Genomic DNA, 16,875 nt, shown 5'->3' with positions numbered 1-16,875 from the left:
AACTTGGACTGGAACTTGTGCTAACAAGTGCCAAGCTGGATGGAACAGGGCACCGCTGGGTAGCAGCATTGGCCGATTACCACTTCAGCTTGCATTATAGAGCTGGAAGCAAAAACATAGGTGCTGACACCTTATCGCGACAACCATATAAGCAGGAAAAAGAAATAGTAACGGTGTACGAGGTGCAGAGCATTTGTGGTTTAGAGAAAAGAAGAACATCTGAGGCAGACAATCTACCCGACTGTGCATCAGAAGTGCTGGGCCTGCCACCAGACAGTGTCCCATGGGCCATGGTGGGTTATGTGACTCTAGATCAATTGCCGCTGCCACAACTCGATGCCATGGGATGGCAGTGACCTCAAGAAGCTGACCTTGACATAAAAGAAATTTTAGAAAAAAGGGAGGGGACCTGTCAAAGGAATTCAAGCCTAAAACACTTGGTGGCCAACAGCTCCTTTGTGAATGGCCCCGACTGAGGATCATAGTGGGAGTGCTATACTGAATGGTAACCACCCCTGATGGGGGCACTCACAAGCAACTAGTGCTGCCCCAAGAATACTGGACACTGGCACTGAGAGCATTGCACGATGACCTCGGGCACCCTGGGGTCGAGCGAACACTGTCATTGGTTCAGGACCGATTTTATTGGCCTGGGATGGCCAGAGATTTCCAAAAGAAATGTGAAACTTGTGCATGCCGCGTGCAGTGGAAAACTTTGCTGACTAGGATGGCTTACCTGCACACCATCCACAGTTCAAAGCCCTTGGAACTGGTGTGTATTGACTTCCTAACTATTGAAACTGATCACAAAAACATCAGCAATGTACTAGTAGTCATAGATCACTTTACCAGGTATGCCCAAGCCTACCCCGCCAGGGACCAAAGGGCCACCATTGTGGCAAAGGTTCTATGAGAAAAGTACTTTGTGGTGTATGGCCTTCCTGAGCAGATCCAATCTGATCAAGGGCAAGACTTTGAAAGACACCTATTAAGAGAAATTTTCCAGATGGCTGGCATCCAGAAGTCATGGACCACTCCCTATCACCCCCACTGGGACCCTCAGTCGGAAAGGTTTAACCTGACTCTCCTTAATTTGTTGGGTACGCTGAGGAATGAACAGAAGGATTGTTGGAGCCAACAATTAGCTTTTTTGGTGCATGCATACAATGCTACCAGAAATGATGCCACCAGAGCCAGCCCCTACTCACTCATGTTTGGAAGGGAACCTCAACTACCGATAGATCTCTGCTTTGGGGTTGACAAGGACCAGGATGAGTCTGCATCATATGGACAGTATGCCCAAAAGCTGAGGGAGAGACCGCGGCGAGTGTACCAACTGGAAATGGAAGCTGCCCATCTAAACACAACCTGGCACAAACAGAGGTATGACCTTCGAGAGCATCCACAAGGCCTACAGGTCAGAGATAGGGTGTGTTACGCCTCAGCTTTGTATTCTTGGGTAACCCTGGCACAGGATGCAGTCTGTCTGACTCACAAAGGACTCATGACTCACAAAGGACTCACCCTCCCTCCCCTCCTCTACATAAATGAAAATGACTAAGATGCAGTGAGAGACACACCTAAAACCCTCCAGATAAGGGTGACCAGAGTGAAACAACTGCCCTAGGTCTCATTTGCATCCGAGATGGAACCAGATGACCATTCATTTACATGAGAGATGGAGAACAGAAAGCCTGAAGCAGAGACTGCAGTGAATTCTGGGACCAGAGAAGCAGGAGAGCACTGCATGATGGGGAATCTGTGCTTCAAATGCTAATCAACCCATGTTCACACACACCCACCTCAGCATTTATCAGACCAGTTCTAATCTGGATTTGCTAAGGACTTTTCCCCCCCCAGACACACACACACAGCTCTAAGTTTAATAGGCATCTCGGGCCGTACATTCCCCGGTCCCACTATGGGAGGCCTATTTAAACTTGATTGACTAAAACTCGGTTGCCGGGTTAGGGAATGCTGAGGCAAGAGACCGAGTCAGAGGGGGTATGGGCAACATTTGAACAATGGTTAAGGGTTCATCACAGCATCCAGCCTGCTGGAGCCCTAATTACAGGTGTTGTCATATCTTTCCCGAGACGACTGGTGGGAGTCCTCTCCACAAAAGGTTATGAGCACCCCAATAATTGCTTTAAGTCTGTTAAAAGACTATAGTAAGATCTGGAAAAGTCATGCTAAGCTGAGGCTTGTGCACAACAAGTAAAAATCCAAAATCCTGATGCTGCAAGCTATCTATTGTTCCTGAAGAAACCATGAGATATCCCATCAGTATATCTGCCACCCATAGGAATCTCAAGCTGGCTCCCAAGTATTTGGGTTACTCCCTAATCTTAAGTGTTTCCTGATTATCAATCAGTTTCCTGAGATGGTCCAAACCAGATAACCCCTTGTCAATAGAAAAGACAATGATTTACACTACTGAGGGTGCTTCGAAGCAGCTGAACTGAGGGTATAAAAATCTGTAAGTGTGTGTGCTGCTAGAGGGAGAAGAGGAAGAGGAAAAGGAAGGAAAAGAAGTATAAGCAGGAGGAAAGAAGGAGAAGAAGAAAACCCCTGTGCTGACACCATCCCCTGTCGTTCTTGGGACGTTCCCTGTCGTTCTTGAGACAGATCGTCTCTCTCTTCAAGGATTGTGCTACGGACTGTGCCTGTCAGCTTTGCAGCCTGAGTACCGTGGACTAGGTGAGATCCCAGCGTTCTCTGTCTTCTTTCTAGGCATAAACTTCTGAACCTGAACTGTATCAGTTAAGCTTGAGCTAAGTTTCCCCAAATACTTAGTGAAACCAGGGTAGTATTGTCATTGTTGGTGTTTGTTTTTCTTTTGCATGTCTATTACTACTAGTACTATTATATATTTCATATGCTTAGCAATAAATAACTTTTATAGTCAAACTGGTAATAGTTGTGTATATTTTTCCTTCTCTGCTTCTCTTTCTTCCCGTGCTCTGCAGCAACGCTTCTTTTACCTATGCTAAAGATCCCTGTGAAGCCCAAATTACTGTGGGGTCTGCTCATCAAGAGGCCAAAGATTGGGACGTGCTGAGTTTGAAACACATAAGGGGATCAGCTTGTATAGGCTGATTGACCCAGTTTGACTCAGACGTGCCCTTATGAACTGAATGCTGGCCCATGAGGGTGTCAGCTGGACACCCAGCCGGATTCAGAGGGATTCTGTTTACCTGTGTGCTTGTGTCTGACTGCATTTTATTGTTGCTCTTATGAACCGATTCTTGGCATATGAGGGTGTCAGCCTGTCCATGCTGATCAGCCTGGCCAGGTCAGGCATGTCTCGTTAATTTGTGTGTGTGACTGATTTGGTGACTGGAGGAACCCAGTCCCATTGAGATTGAGTCCTGCAAGATAGCTCCACTGGGGGGTGAGGGCTTGCAGAAGGGAGAAATACAGCTCTGTATAGTAACACAAGCAGCACATTGACAGAATCACCAAGACCCTAGAAACTATCCCTAATAAAAGAGCACACCCCAAAGTAATGGGCAAATTTGGTAACAGGTGCTGCTGAGGAACCTTGGGGTGACAGGAAAACATAAAATTGCCGATAGGTGGCAGCCCTCTCCTTACGTTATTGACAGGCAACTTGGGGATTTACCAGTCTACAAAATACGCCCTGAAAGTGGAAGTGGCCAAGAAAACACTGTGCACAGGAACTTGTTCCTTCCAGTAGGGGAGTTGGTGGGACCCCCGTTGACAAGAGAAAGGGTTCATGAGTCCCCACGGAGAAGTACCACATGGCGGCGGATTCACTGTGCAAAGCAAGAAGGGCACGAGCCCAATAGTGAGTCTGAAGAGGACTATTCTGAAGGGCTAGACCTAGGTACTGGGGTCACCTAGAATCATTTGGAGCTTGAGGACCCCATGGACCACAGTGTGGGGCCTATCCTGGGGGGGTTCCCCTCAGTCCAGGGAGAGTAGTAGCCTGGTTCAGAATATGACAGGAGCCTCATCAAATCCTACTGCAGGCAACATCTGTGTGGAACAGGAGGGTGATATTAACTGGGAACAGGAGATGGAGTCCCCACGTGGTCAGGGTTCGGGTCCTGATGGCACTGAAATTAGCTCTAAGGAGATAGGGCTCGATACACCCTGGCCCATTCAAAGAAGGAAAGGAGTATCACGGCTGATGGACGATGCCCTGGGAGTCAACAGCAAGGTCTCCATTCTTTGCCGTGGAAGTACTAAGTGACTGAGACTGCATCCCTTCCGGTTTGCTGGGACAGCAAACCTTGATGCTGGGGAGGATGTAGCAGCATTAAAAAAAAATGGACCCACCTGAAAGAATGGGAAGGGCTGCCCTGCAGAGAGACAGAGTTTGTCCCAGTGGGGACACTGTAGGCTCTGAGGGCAAGTGAAGCTGTTTGGAGGCAGCCCTGTTGGAAGTGTAAGAGGTGACGTAACCCCAGCAAAGTTTTGAAATAGAGCTGTTAGCAAAAGCCCGGGAAGGGCCCTGGCCTGGGATTGGCTGAGAGGCTTGGATAAAAGGGGGCAGGCAGTTTTCCCATGAGAGAGGGAACAAGAGAGAGAGAGAGGAGCTGAGGTGTAGGCTGGAGACCAGAGAGAGAGTTTCAACACAGTGGTCCCTCAGAGAGCCCCTGGTAGAGCCCTGCAGAAGCAGCAGCAGCGGCTGCACTGGGAGTGATACAGTATCCAGTTTCTCTCTCCGGCCCGGGAGCGCTGGGGCAGCAGGATCAGAGAGGGGCTGTTTGTGTGGAGACTCTGAGCCTGGGAAAACCCACCTGCAGCAGCTGGGTGAGCACAGCAGAGCCAGGGGGAGACTGCTGGAGACTGACGTTTTCCCTGGTGGGTGAGGGGCCCTGGGCCAGGCAAGGCCTAGGGAGGGGCTGTGTTTTCTGGAGCTTTGAGGCTCTGCGGGTGAAGAGAGCTGCTACAGCCTGCAGCCCAGACTGCTCCCTGCTGAGCCAGGAAAGTGGGGTCAGAGGCAGGGAAGGCTGTCTTGCAGGGATTGCAGAGGAGGAGTCGCCCCCTTCTGCCCGGAGACCTCTGGAGCACGGAGAGGGACACCAGCACCAGGGAGCGCCCACAGACCCTATGCAGGGTCACAGACAAAGCCGCTCCCTGAGACACCCCGCCAGGGGCAGTGCACACAGGATCCCCAGTACACCGTGTGCAAGTGAGAGACTGTGTAACTAAGTTTGTGAGGGTTTATTAGTTGGTATATCAATGTGTTTATTTATTGGTTACTTGTTATTTTGTAAATAATTAAATCTTGTAAATAGTTTTATAACTGTCTGTGAGAGTACTTGATTGTAAAGGGAGGCTCTCCACTCAGGGACCCTGCAGCAGCTTCCCAGGGGGATTGGGCAGGGCTACTGGTTACCCCAGGATCCCACTATTTAGGTGAGGGCATGTGTAGTGTTGTGCCCAGGGTTACATGTCTAAGTCACTCTGAATCCTAGTCTTACCCTTCAGTGTATCTACTACTCCCCTCAGTTTGGTGTCATCTGCAAACTTCCTGCAGGTGCACTTTATGCCATCTTCTAGGTCACTGATGAAGATATTGAACAAAACATGTCCCAGGACCGACCCCTAGGGTGCTCCACTTAATACCAGGTGCCAATTAAATATTGAACCATTGATTACTACTCTCTGAGACCGATGCTCCAGCCAACCACTTTACAGTCCATTTATCCATCCCATACTTCCTTAGCTTGCCTGCGAGAATGTTGTGGGCGACCATATCAGTCTTGCTAAAATCAAGGTATACCACATCCACCAGTCTCCCCACATGCACAGAGCCAGTCACCAGTCATAAAAGGCAATCAGGTTGGCCAGGCATGACTTCCCCTTGGGGAATCCATGCTGTCCCTAATCACCTTTTTTTCCTCCAAGTGCTTACATACGGATTCCTTGAGGATCTGCTCCATGATTTTTCAAGGAACTGAGGTGAGACTGACTGGTCTGTAGTTTCCAATCACCCACGCCCTATCCTGATCACCATGAGTTTTCAAAGATGATTGCCAATGGCTCTGCAATCACATCAGCCAACTCCCTCAGCACCCTTGGTGTATCCCATCTGGCCCCATGGACTTGTACACATCCAACTTTTCTAAGTAGTCCCTAACCTGCTCCTTCACCACTGAAGATCTCCTTTACAAACTGTGATGCCCAGTAGGACTGTGCAAAGCTTCAGGTGGTGATTCAATTCAGATGAGATTCGGCCCAATTTGGTGGCCGAATCTCTGAATCTGAATCAAATCAGGTCCAATTAAAAGGTCTGAATTGATTCAAAGCTCTCTGAATCTTTGGAAAAGACTCAGAGAGCTTTGATGATTTGGGCAGTCCCTAGTGGCTGCAGCAAGAAGCTGCAGCTGACACTGAGCTGGAAAGTATCAGGGGTGGAGGAGGGGTGACTGGGAGAGGGGGGAGAAGACCATGGGGGAACTCCTGCCAGCGCCCCTACTGCCCCCACTGCATGAGGAGATCTGCATGAGTCTCCTAACCCTCCTTCTTGCTCCCCCAGACCCCCCATGGCTGCCATACCTAGGCCAGCTCTGACCCTTTAAGGGAAAAAAAAAAAAAGAGAGAGGAAGCCACAGGAGAAGCCCGCATGGCTGCCCTGCCTGGCCCCAGCTTCCTGGTACTTAAAATTTTTTTTAAAAAGCCCTGCACTCACTGGCTGCAAGAGCAATGATTGGGGCCTCTGGGTGCTCATGACAGAGCCCCCCCCATGAAGTGTGGGGCAGTGGAGATTGCCCCCCCCCACCCTGCCTGGCACATGTATGGTAGTTGCCCCATGGCATGGGTGTAGCTCTGCTTGTCAGGGTGCTGTGTGCTGTCTGGGAACTGGGGATGAGCACTGCCAGGTTCTGACTGGCAAGTGGAGCCACCCCAGGTCCCAGCTGATTTGAACCAGGGGTTGGGGAATTGAACTGATTCATTTCCCTAGCCCCCAGTTTGATTCTTCAGCCCCTAGTTGGATTTTTCTTTTCTTTTTCTTTTTTTCTTTTTTTTTTTAAGTGCTGGGCTTGGGCCAGGCCAGGGAAGCCATGGGGGCTTCTCCCATGGCTTCTCCAGCTGTGCCTACCTCTGCCCCAGTGGGGGGAGCCACAGGGGCTCTGCCCTGCTGCTGCTTGCCAGCCAGCACAGAAAATGTGGGATGCGAACATCACACCCCCCTGCCCCAGCTCAGAGTGGGCCATGCCCGCATCCTGCCTCCCCTCCCCCAGCTGGGCAAGTGGCAGCAGGGCAGAGCCCCCACTCCCAGAGCTGCCACGCCCACATCCCACCGCCCCCCTCCCCGAGTCATGAACCCCCCTGCCCCAGCTGGGCAGCTTGTCCCAGCCCCAATCCCTCCTTACCCCACACCCCTTCCCTCCCCCAACCCCAATAGACGTGTGAGCTAGTCTATGCCCAAATCTCCCAAATCAGTTTGGATGCTTCAGATCAATTCAAAGATTTGACTTGGTCTCCCAATCCGATTCAGATTCGGAGATTCAGTCCCTGAATTGGGCCAAATCTCCTCCGAATCAAATTAGCTACTGAAGCTTTGCATAGCCCTATTATGTACCATTTATAAACAGATGCTAAAATGAGAGCAACAGAAACTAGGTCTTTGGTTAATGCCTAGGATAAAGCTCAGTCAACCACAATGCAATACTACACATTAGTTTACCCTGTTCTCCATCTACTATCTTGAATCAGAGTTGTTCCATCTGAATGTGAGAGAATTGATTTTGCCACTGAATGTGAAAGCTATCTTATGTGCTGAAATTTAATTTTAGACACAGTCCAAGTGTACATCCATACATTTAGAAACACACTGCCCTGCTTTGACTTTCATTAATCATAGGATGGATTGGAGACACAATATATAGTTACTACTTGTTACCTGACATGTTGAAACTCCTCACTTCTGTTTTAAAAGTGATATGACTTGGTTTTTTTTCCATAGCTTAAGATATCAACTCTTATCAGGCTGCCAACATCATTGCTTATGAACAGAGGCCATATTTAAACTAGTTTTAAGTCCCATGAGCAATCAGTGATCTAAGTATTCCTCTGAGAACAGACTAAATCTCAAAATCATACGGAATACAGCTTCCCAATGTTCCAACTCACCCTATTCATGGTATGTGGCTTTGGGAGTTACCACCCCTAAGTTCAACCTAAACTCTCCCCCCCAAATTTGAATACCCCAGGAAACATGCAGTCATTTGTTACCCTCCACTTCAGCCCCCAGTAAATTTAATTTGAATAGAAGTACCTAAAAAAAAACAACAGGAACATTTATTTTCATAAGTCTTTTGGCATGAAGAATAAGAGAAAAAGCATAGCCCATATATAGCACTGAAGTTTTAAGATCATTTTACACAACAACAGGAACATTCCCTCCCACCCCCTTTCTAACACAAAGCTGCTTAAGGTCATTTAAGACCCTAAATAACTGTTAAGTAGAAGCAGTTAAGGGCCAAAAATAATCCATAATGGCTGCAAAGCCACAGGGTTGGCAATATTCAAATAAGAATGTGATTTCTGAAAGGAGGGGGGGATAGTATCTATGAAAAAAAATCCACTTTGTATCAGAATCATGCTATTGAATAAACTGCCAGAGACTTAACCTGAGCATTAAAAAAATAAAAAAAAAATCTAAATGACTTTTTTCATGTTACTAAAGAAAAGGCTGGGATATTTGTTCTTGGAAACCTGAGTTTTGTTCTGGTTTGAAGTAATGAAACCCAATAGATTCATTTCTTTCTGTCTAACTAGCAGAAACTACTTATCTAGCAAATGAAGCCAGCATATTTGGTCCAAGTAGTGGCCTATGCCAAGGAATAGAAAAGGCCCAGTCATTTAACTACTCTCCATTGGGGAACCTGAATTGAAAATCAGGAAAGTGCAGAATGAGGGCAAAAATGTACACCTATGGGATGGTGCTGGTCAAATTAATGTGAATTTGATAGGATAAATTTGTGAAATTGTGATATCTTGACCACAAGATAAATATGAGCCACCAAAGTGATGCTGTGGCTGGCAAAGCTAACCTAACTCTGGTGTGCATCCACTGATGCATCTCAAGCAAAACCAGGTAAGTCTTCCTCCCACTTTACTCGGCCCTGGTGAGACAGCAGCTGGAGTACTGTGTCCAGTATTGGACCCCCCCACTTCAGGAAGGATGTGGAGAAGCTTGAGAGAGTCCATAGGAGAGCCATTCATACGATCCAAAGCCTGGAGGGGACTCCATATGAGGAGAGGCTGAGGGACTTGGGACTCTTCAGTCTGGAGAAAAGAAGTGGGGACTTGACGGCAGCCTACAACTTCATAAGAGAGGTACATCAGGACCTGGGAGATCCCCTGTTCACCAGAGCTTCCCAAGGGATAACAAGGTCTATTGGCCATAAACTCCAGGAAGGCTGATTTAGACTAGACATAAGAAAAATGTTCTTTACAGTGTGTGTGTCCAAGGTCTGGAACAAACTCCCCCCCCACAGGTGGTGCAAGTACCTACTCTGGACTCTTTCAAAAAACAGATGGATATATTTCTTGCTGGGGTCACTTGATCCCAACTGACTTCCCACCTTTGGTGGCGGGGCTGGACCCGATGATCTCATGAGGTCCCTTCCAGCTTCTAATGTCTATAAAATCTATGTGAATTTAATAGGATAAGTTTGTACAGTACTTGTTCTTAACATACACAACTGTTGACTGATAAACAGTCTTCCTTTCACGGCCACTAAGGGTCCCTTCACACTAGAACTGTGATTTTAAACTAGCTAGAAAAAAAAACACAAAGATAACAGGAGTCTCAACATTGCCTCCCTCAAAGGCTAAGATTTAGTCTGTGCCCTGAGTAGCCATCACATAATTATGCTTCTATTATATTGTCTATCCAAGTTCATACACTGGGAAATTAAAAAATGTTCTAATACCTCCTATGAGAGGGGGTGTGGTATCAAAGTCCTCCACAGAAATTCATTTTGGGAAGTCCTACAATTCAGATCTGGGATAAAACAAATTTGGGACCAGCCAAACCAGGTATTGTGGTGTGTTATGGCAGGAGGGAAATACTGTTGATAATAAAAGTTACAGTAATCATAACTCACTGTTGCCTTGCATCCCCATCTGCTTGCTTTCACTTGCCATCTCATATTGTACTCAGATATGAAGGTCTTTTTGACAGGGACCATCTTTCATTAAAATATTGCAAGTTTTAACAGAAGCTTCAGGGAATGAACCAGAAATCTCATGAAGTATTAATATAATATCAGCTCTTTTGAAAACTCTTAGCCAGAGTGTATATACAGTGTTTGTATCAATGGGTATGACTCTCTGATTAGTGCTTGCAACCACTAATACTGGGTTATATTTTAATACAGTTCTTAAATAATAATAATAATAATAATAATAATAATAATAAATGTTTAGATTAATTCATGTTGACAATTACCTAGAAAAAGGGCTGTGTGAAATCTTGCTGGCAGTTTTATTTTGACACTGTTTCGACTCATTTTGAGTTCAAAATGGTGACAACATAGCAATGAAACTGAGAGCTTCTAAACAGCCTAAAAATGAAACGAGGGAAGTTGAAATGTTTAAAAAAATGTCAAAACGTTTTGAGTTTCGAAGCTCAAGCTGGGCTTGCCTGCAGGGAAACAGAAACTAAGGTAAGGAGAGGGAGGGGGAAAGAGGGGAAAGGAGTGCTCTTATTATTCACTCTGTAGCTGGCCAGTAATGCTCATCCTTCCCTAAGGTACCTTCCAATCCCAGTACTCTGGGGGAGGGATAGACAAACTACATAAAAAGGCAGCATTGTTTAAACTGCCCTGCTTTCTGCCTTGCTATCAGTTAGTGAGCTGTGTGTTCCAGCAGCTCAGCATCAGACAACTATGGCTAGCAGCACTTATCTTCTAAGGGATTCCCTACTTGCTAGCAAGAGGGATTTCAGATTCAGAATACCTTTTTTCTTCTAGGCTCTTTTATTTTATTATATTCATAGAACTCAAAAGAATGAATCAATAATTATATTCGATAGGATTACTGTAGAATTTAATTCATATAGGAAGCAAAATACATTTATTTCTATACATTTAAAGCTTTGCAGCATACATTATAGAATTTATATAGGGCCAAAGCCATATTTCTATTTACTTTTATACATTTTTTCTTTGCACCACACACCTATCTACATTCTTTCACCCATGTTGCCCTATGGGGTCAGGCCAACTCTCAGGATCTTAATATTGCGTTGTTAGACAGGAGGGTGTGACACAATTGCACATATACAAACACACAAATAAATTAGGTGCGTACACACCCACACACACACACACACACACACACACACACACACTCTCTCTACCAGCTTAGGCACATACACATCCATACCAGCCTAGGCACATGCATACTTATCACCAAGTCAAGAACATACAGGGTAGGGAGGCCTAGTGGGACTGCTGGCAGCATGGCAGCCCTGTAAATGTAAGGACCAATGATCCCACGGTGAAGGGTGGGTAGAAGGTACCATAACCTCTAGGTAGCACATGCACAAATGAATGCATGCACACACTCAGTCCTGGCTGGGGAAAGCCCAGACCTGTCACATTTTTTACAGGTCTGAGGCTTGCTGGTTGTTGTGGAGTTGTGAGGTTCCAGGTGAGCTCAGCTTAGCTGCCTGGGATGCCAGCTTTTGCATTGAAAAACCTTTTGTCAGGCTGAGAAAACACCTGCATTTTGTGCGTCTCCTCGTCCTAGATGAAAGAAATAGTAAAGAAGCCAGAGGCTGGCCTGGCACACAATTCAGGCAAGAAAGCCAGTCAATGAAAATGGAAATGGAGGTGTCAGGGGGTGAGGGTGGGGTGGGGGGGGGCAGAAGGGGGATGTAGCAGCACAGGCAAAAGTGCAGAGGTGCCCGGGGAGTCAGATGTCTGGCAGGTTGCAGTGTATCAGAATTCTACTGTGTATATTGAGTCAATGAATTTTTGTACCTAGAAGGCTGAAGAAGTGACGTTCAGAGGCCCGGCTGTGAAAAGTGGTTTGTAATTTGTTTCCTCTCAAGATCAGGCCTGAGAGACTGGAGGAAGTGTGCTTTTTTGGTGAGGAATGTGCCAACCCAGGTAGTTGGGCTTTGTTGGCTTTGATGGATTCTGGTGTGCAGTTTGTGGGGGTACTAGAGATAGTTGGCAGGTTTTGTGTTTTGAGCTGTATGAAGTTGGCTTCAGTTCTGGTGATGAGGTTAGGTGCTTGTTTGAATGTACAAACCACTTTTCAAAGCTGGGCCTATGAACTGCACTTCATCAGCCTCCTAGGTAGTAGGTACAGGAACTCATGGACTCAATATAGACAGTTGAATTCTGGCAGGCTGCAACCTGCCGGACATCTGACACCCCAGGCACCTCTGCACTTTTACCTGCACTGCTACGTCCCCCATTCCCCCCCACCCCATCCTGTCCCTCACCCCCTGAGACCTCCATTTCCACTGACTGGCTTTCTTGCCTGCATTGTGTGCCAGGCCAGCCTCTGGCTTCTTTACTATTCCTTCCATCCAGGACCAGAAGACACATCAACTGCAGGTACTTCCTCAGCCTGACAAAGGGTTTTTCAACCTGCAAGCTTCCTAAGATGTATTTCTCTAACTATTCGGGGGGGGGTTTCATAATAAACATAAAACACAAGATAAGCCATCACACATGAGTAACATATATCCAACAACATCTTTAGTTCTTGCTTTCAATTCCTTTATAAAAAGAAAGGATCTGTGACAGTTCTATTTGCCTACCTTAGATGTTGCTGGTGCTACTGGTGCTGACTGCTAAGTCACCTATGTTATTTTTACCTACTGCCATTTACAGTGGTGGACTGAACTGAGGCTATAGGGGAGGAGGAGACCTCAGTGGGGCACACTGCCGTGTTGTGCAGCAGCCCCAGCACCAGGAAGGGCACACCTAAACACACACACACACACACAGTCACACGGTGAGGGTGCACCTAACAGACATGCACTAGGTGCTCCTACTTGATAGGAAAGAAGAGCCTGACAGTTCAGTTTGCCTGCCTTAACTGCTGGTGCTATTGGTGCTGAACCACCTACATTATTTTTACCTGCTGTCGTTTACAGTGGTGGACCAGGCCAAGGCTGTAGGGGAGGAGGAGGAGGCCTCAGTGGGGCACACTGCCATGTCATGCAGAGGCCCCAGCGCCAGGAAGGGCACACCTGAACACACACACACACACACACACACACACACACACACACACACACACACATGCAATGTCACCCACCCATGTCACAAGTTTTGCCTGCTGTCAAAGGTGCAGGGACCCAGAACCCAGACTACCCCTGCACCTATCTCCTTGACAGCTGGCCGGCTTCGTGGCCACAGCAGGGCCTAGCAGGCCTGCAGCAGCTTTTTTTCACCCTAAAAGAGACACAGCTGACAGGCTTCATAGGCACAGCAGGGCCTAGAAACCAGTAGTTCCCCGCCCCACTGTGCCCTAAGACAGACACAGTTGTACAAGCACCCATGACAGGAGTTTTGCCTGTTAACAGCCAGAGGTGCAGGGCCCCAGAACCCCCCTGCACCTATCTCCTTGACAGCTGGCAGGCTTTGTGGCCACAGCAGGGGCTAGCATGTGTGCAGATTGCACCCTGCTGCACCTTAACAACACAGTGTCACCCATGTCACCAGTTTTTGTTGTCTGCAGCTCAAGGTGGAGTTTCTCCAAAACCCCTGCATCTATGTCTGTGAAACTTGGCAGGCTTCATGCCATCAGAAAGGGCTACTATTTCTGCAAGTTTCAGCCAAATCAGGTCAGAAATGACAAAATTATAGGCTGTTTTGAGCTTCCCCATTATAGCCTATGGGCGAAACGTTGAAACAGCGAAAATGTTTCGACAAAACAGAAAAGAACAACGGTTTTGAGTCAAAACAAAATTTGAAAGAAATGCTGTTCCATCAAGATGCAGGTCAAAATGGAACAGTGCTGTTTCGCACAGCCTTACTAGAAATCTGGTTGGAAATCTAGAAAGAATAGGGCTCAAAGGGACCTTGAGAGGTCAACTAAATCCAACCCCCTGCCAGAGGCAGAGTCTCTATTGAACCCATCCCAGAAAATCCTTGACTAACCTATTACTAAAATTACACAAGCAGCCCTGCCACACAGCCAAAGCATAGCACCTTACCTGCTACAGGTAAAGCAGGGCAACAATGACAGCCAATGCCCTGATGCTTCAAGAGTTGTCAAAATATGTTCAAGAGATCCAAGGAAGAGGGCCACACTCCCTTCTACAGAAGATGTCTCTATAGTCTTAGCATCTTGAAATTCCAAAAAAAATTAGTTATACAAACCCACAGACTCATGCCTACTTTCATGCATAATCATCGCATTTTCTTTTTAGATACTGTTTTTAGATACTGCCGTAATAGTAGTCATAGAAGTTACCTTGTTTGAATTGTATTTAATAACTCAAAATGACAGCACCTGATTTTAAAATTTTAGAACAGAGTTCCAAACTGGGTTTGATGTGATGAAGTACAGAAGCATAATACCAATTCCTAATAAACTCAATATACAACCTTGCTGTATATCCAAATACAACAGGAAAAAACAAAATCAGTAACAATGTTAGGTATGGACACTTAACCTTAATTTCAGTCATTTAAGATGAATTGGTTATTTTTTGTATCCAGTACAGATATTGCTTGGCAGACAACACATTCCCACTAGTAACACACACACTTTCTTACCAACCTTATTAAAAAGCTTTACATCACAATTTTATAGGCATTTGCTTTTTGACAAAGGTATTATGCCTGAGCAAAAATGACACAAGGTGACAATACAATTATTCCAACCAGTGATTTAGGACAAGTAGATAACCATAAAGCAGATATCAAGCTCCAAAATTTGGTACAGCTTGCACATTCACCATTCAAGGGTAACTTGTGAAACAGTAATTGGAGCTAACATTCTTGACTCAGCACCTTATTACAACAACTTAGAGAAGAGCACTTCATCGTTAAGCAGAACAATGCTCTCATTAAACTGCAGACTTCTCTCATAGGGCCATGCCTCCAAAGCCAGGTGGATTGTGTTGCTGAAACTTGAGTACTAGCACAAACAGATAAAAGCATCAAGTAACATGTTGCCATGCAATCCTCTGCCTTCTCAAATTTTTTTATACGTACAAGAAAAGGAAGACAGTTTCATTCAGATCAGAGCAACCATAAATATATTACATATAAGCCTCTCTAATTCAACATTTAGCCTTTCAAGATTCTACCTAAACCATTTCTAGTTAAGTTGTTTGTTCTCCTTCATTCACAGAAAGCAGCAAGTACAAACCTGCCATATTTAACTTACCAGATTTGACAATTAGCTCACTTTAAAACAAGCAGTGAAAGGTAGACTTGGAGTTAGCCTTTTACAGGCTGAACATATTATCCTCTTGTAAAAATATTTCTTATATATACTAGTACATTTTAAATAAGCATTTTATAAGCATCGGTTGCATTCAATATGGAACATTTTGAATATATTGTTTATATACTGAAATATTCATTAATGTATCACATTAATTTTAGTGGATATTATTTCCCAACACTCTTTATCCCCCTTACTTTCCATTGGTGAAACTTAAAATGTCATTATGCAATTATGTATAAAGTACTATCTTCATAATGACATTCTGTGAGTAAAATATACAGAGCTCTGAAACAAGCCATCACTTAGCTACTTAGCATTATTTCACAACCTATAGTTATTACTGTGCAGACTTTTAAAAATAACACCACAAATTATGTTTGTACAAGCATATAATTAATCAAATAGTATTTCTGAAACCTGCAAAAATGAACAAAATAAAACACTGTTTCTTCATAGTCTCCTTAAAAACTAGTTCTCTCATCAAAAGACAAACATCTGAATCAATATTGAAGGCTATACTTACAATACTTTATTAAGGGGAGATATACACAATAGCTTACAGTGCAACAGGAACTGATAAGAAATAAAACATGAAGAGCCAATAATAAGTGTCTGAATGCAGAAGCTTAAGGGGGCAGCAGGGGAGAGAGTAGGGGAGAACAATATGTACATCAAAGGCAGAAGACTAAGTTACAGGAGAGAAACAGTATTTTATGCCCTCAGATACATGTTTTATTTTTAAAACGATATATATTTTTAATAATTTCTCTTTGTTTCTATCTATAAATTGAAAGAAGATGATTTATTTGGCATATATTATGTATACATGCATGTGCACATGCACACACTCACCCCTCACTGCATGAAAAAGCAACTGTTTTAAGACAGTTTAGCTCTTGGCTTTAATTTTAAGGAAAAAAAAAAAAAAAAAAAACTTACTTAGCAGTTTAAAGTTTCATGCTTAGCCAGCTTAGGGATATCCAGTAAGTTTCCCTGCCAAGCCTGTTTACTGAGCATCTTTTACAGAACAACCTATTTTCACTATCTAGTTTCAACATAAACAGTGTAAAACGTAGAGTTACTCCAATTTCTTTGAAACATAAACAATTTAGCATAATAATACCCAAAATAATAGTAATATGAGCAACAAATACCTTATCATATTAGACCAGAAAGCACACAATCATTCTCCACGTTCTGCTATGCATTCCAACTGCTTTAGTTATCACAAGCAACTAGCTGTGTACTCCTACTAGGAATTTGTCTGCCCTCTATCTGTAGCTATTAGCTCAGCATGTTGAATCAGTGGCATTGGAGCAACAGCAATTAGTTTTACTGCTCTCACAGCAATACTGGAGAGAGCTGAGTGAGCTAAAGCACACAGTGACCACTGAGCTCTTCACACCAATTAGTAGCAGGTGCTACAGCCCAAAAGACAAATTGGTATCCCACTGATAATCA

The 16,875-nt window shown here is 45.0% G+C and overlaps 1 protein-coding gene across 1 annotated transcript in view; it reads right to left on the bottom strand.

Moving 5' to 3' along the window:
* Positions 1-16,671, bottom strand: part of PCDH15 (protocadherin related 15) — a 922,022-nt gene extending 905,351 nt beyond the window's left edge. Inside the window, exon 1 of the mRNA XM_025203355.1 lies at positions 16,569-16,671. The gene's annotated coding sequence lies outside the window, so the exon portion shown is untranslated. The remainder of the gene's footprint in view (positions 1-16,568) is intronic.
* Positions 16,672-16,875: the final 204 nt, after the last annotated feature.

This window comes from Alligator sinensis, unplaced genomic scaffold (assembly GCF_000455745.1).
Source record: "Alligator sinensis unplaced genomic scaffold, ASM45574v1 scaffold543_1, whole genome shotgun sequence".
Classification (NCBI taxonomy): domain Eukaryota; kingdom Metazoa; phylum Chordata; order Crocodylia; family Alligatoridae; genus Alligator; species Alligator sinensis.
Note: the sequence above shows the minus strand (reverse complement) of the source record. Positions and strands in the feature narration are given on the sequence as shown.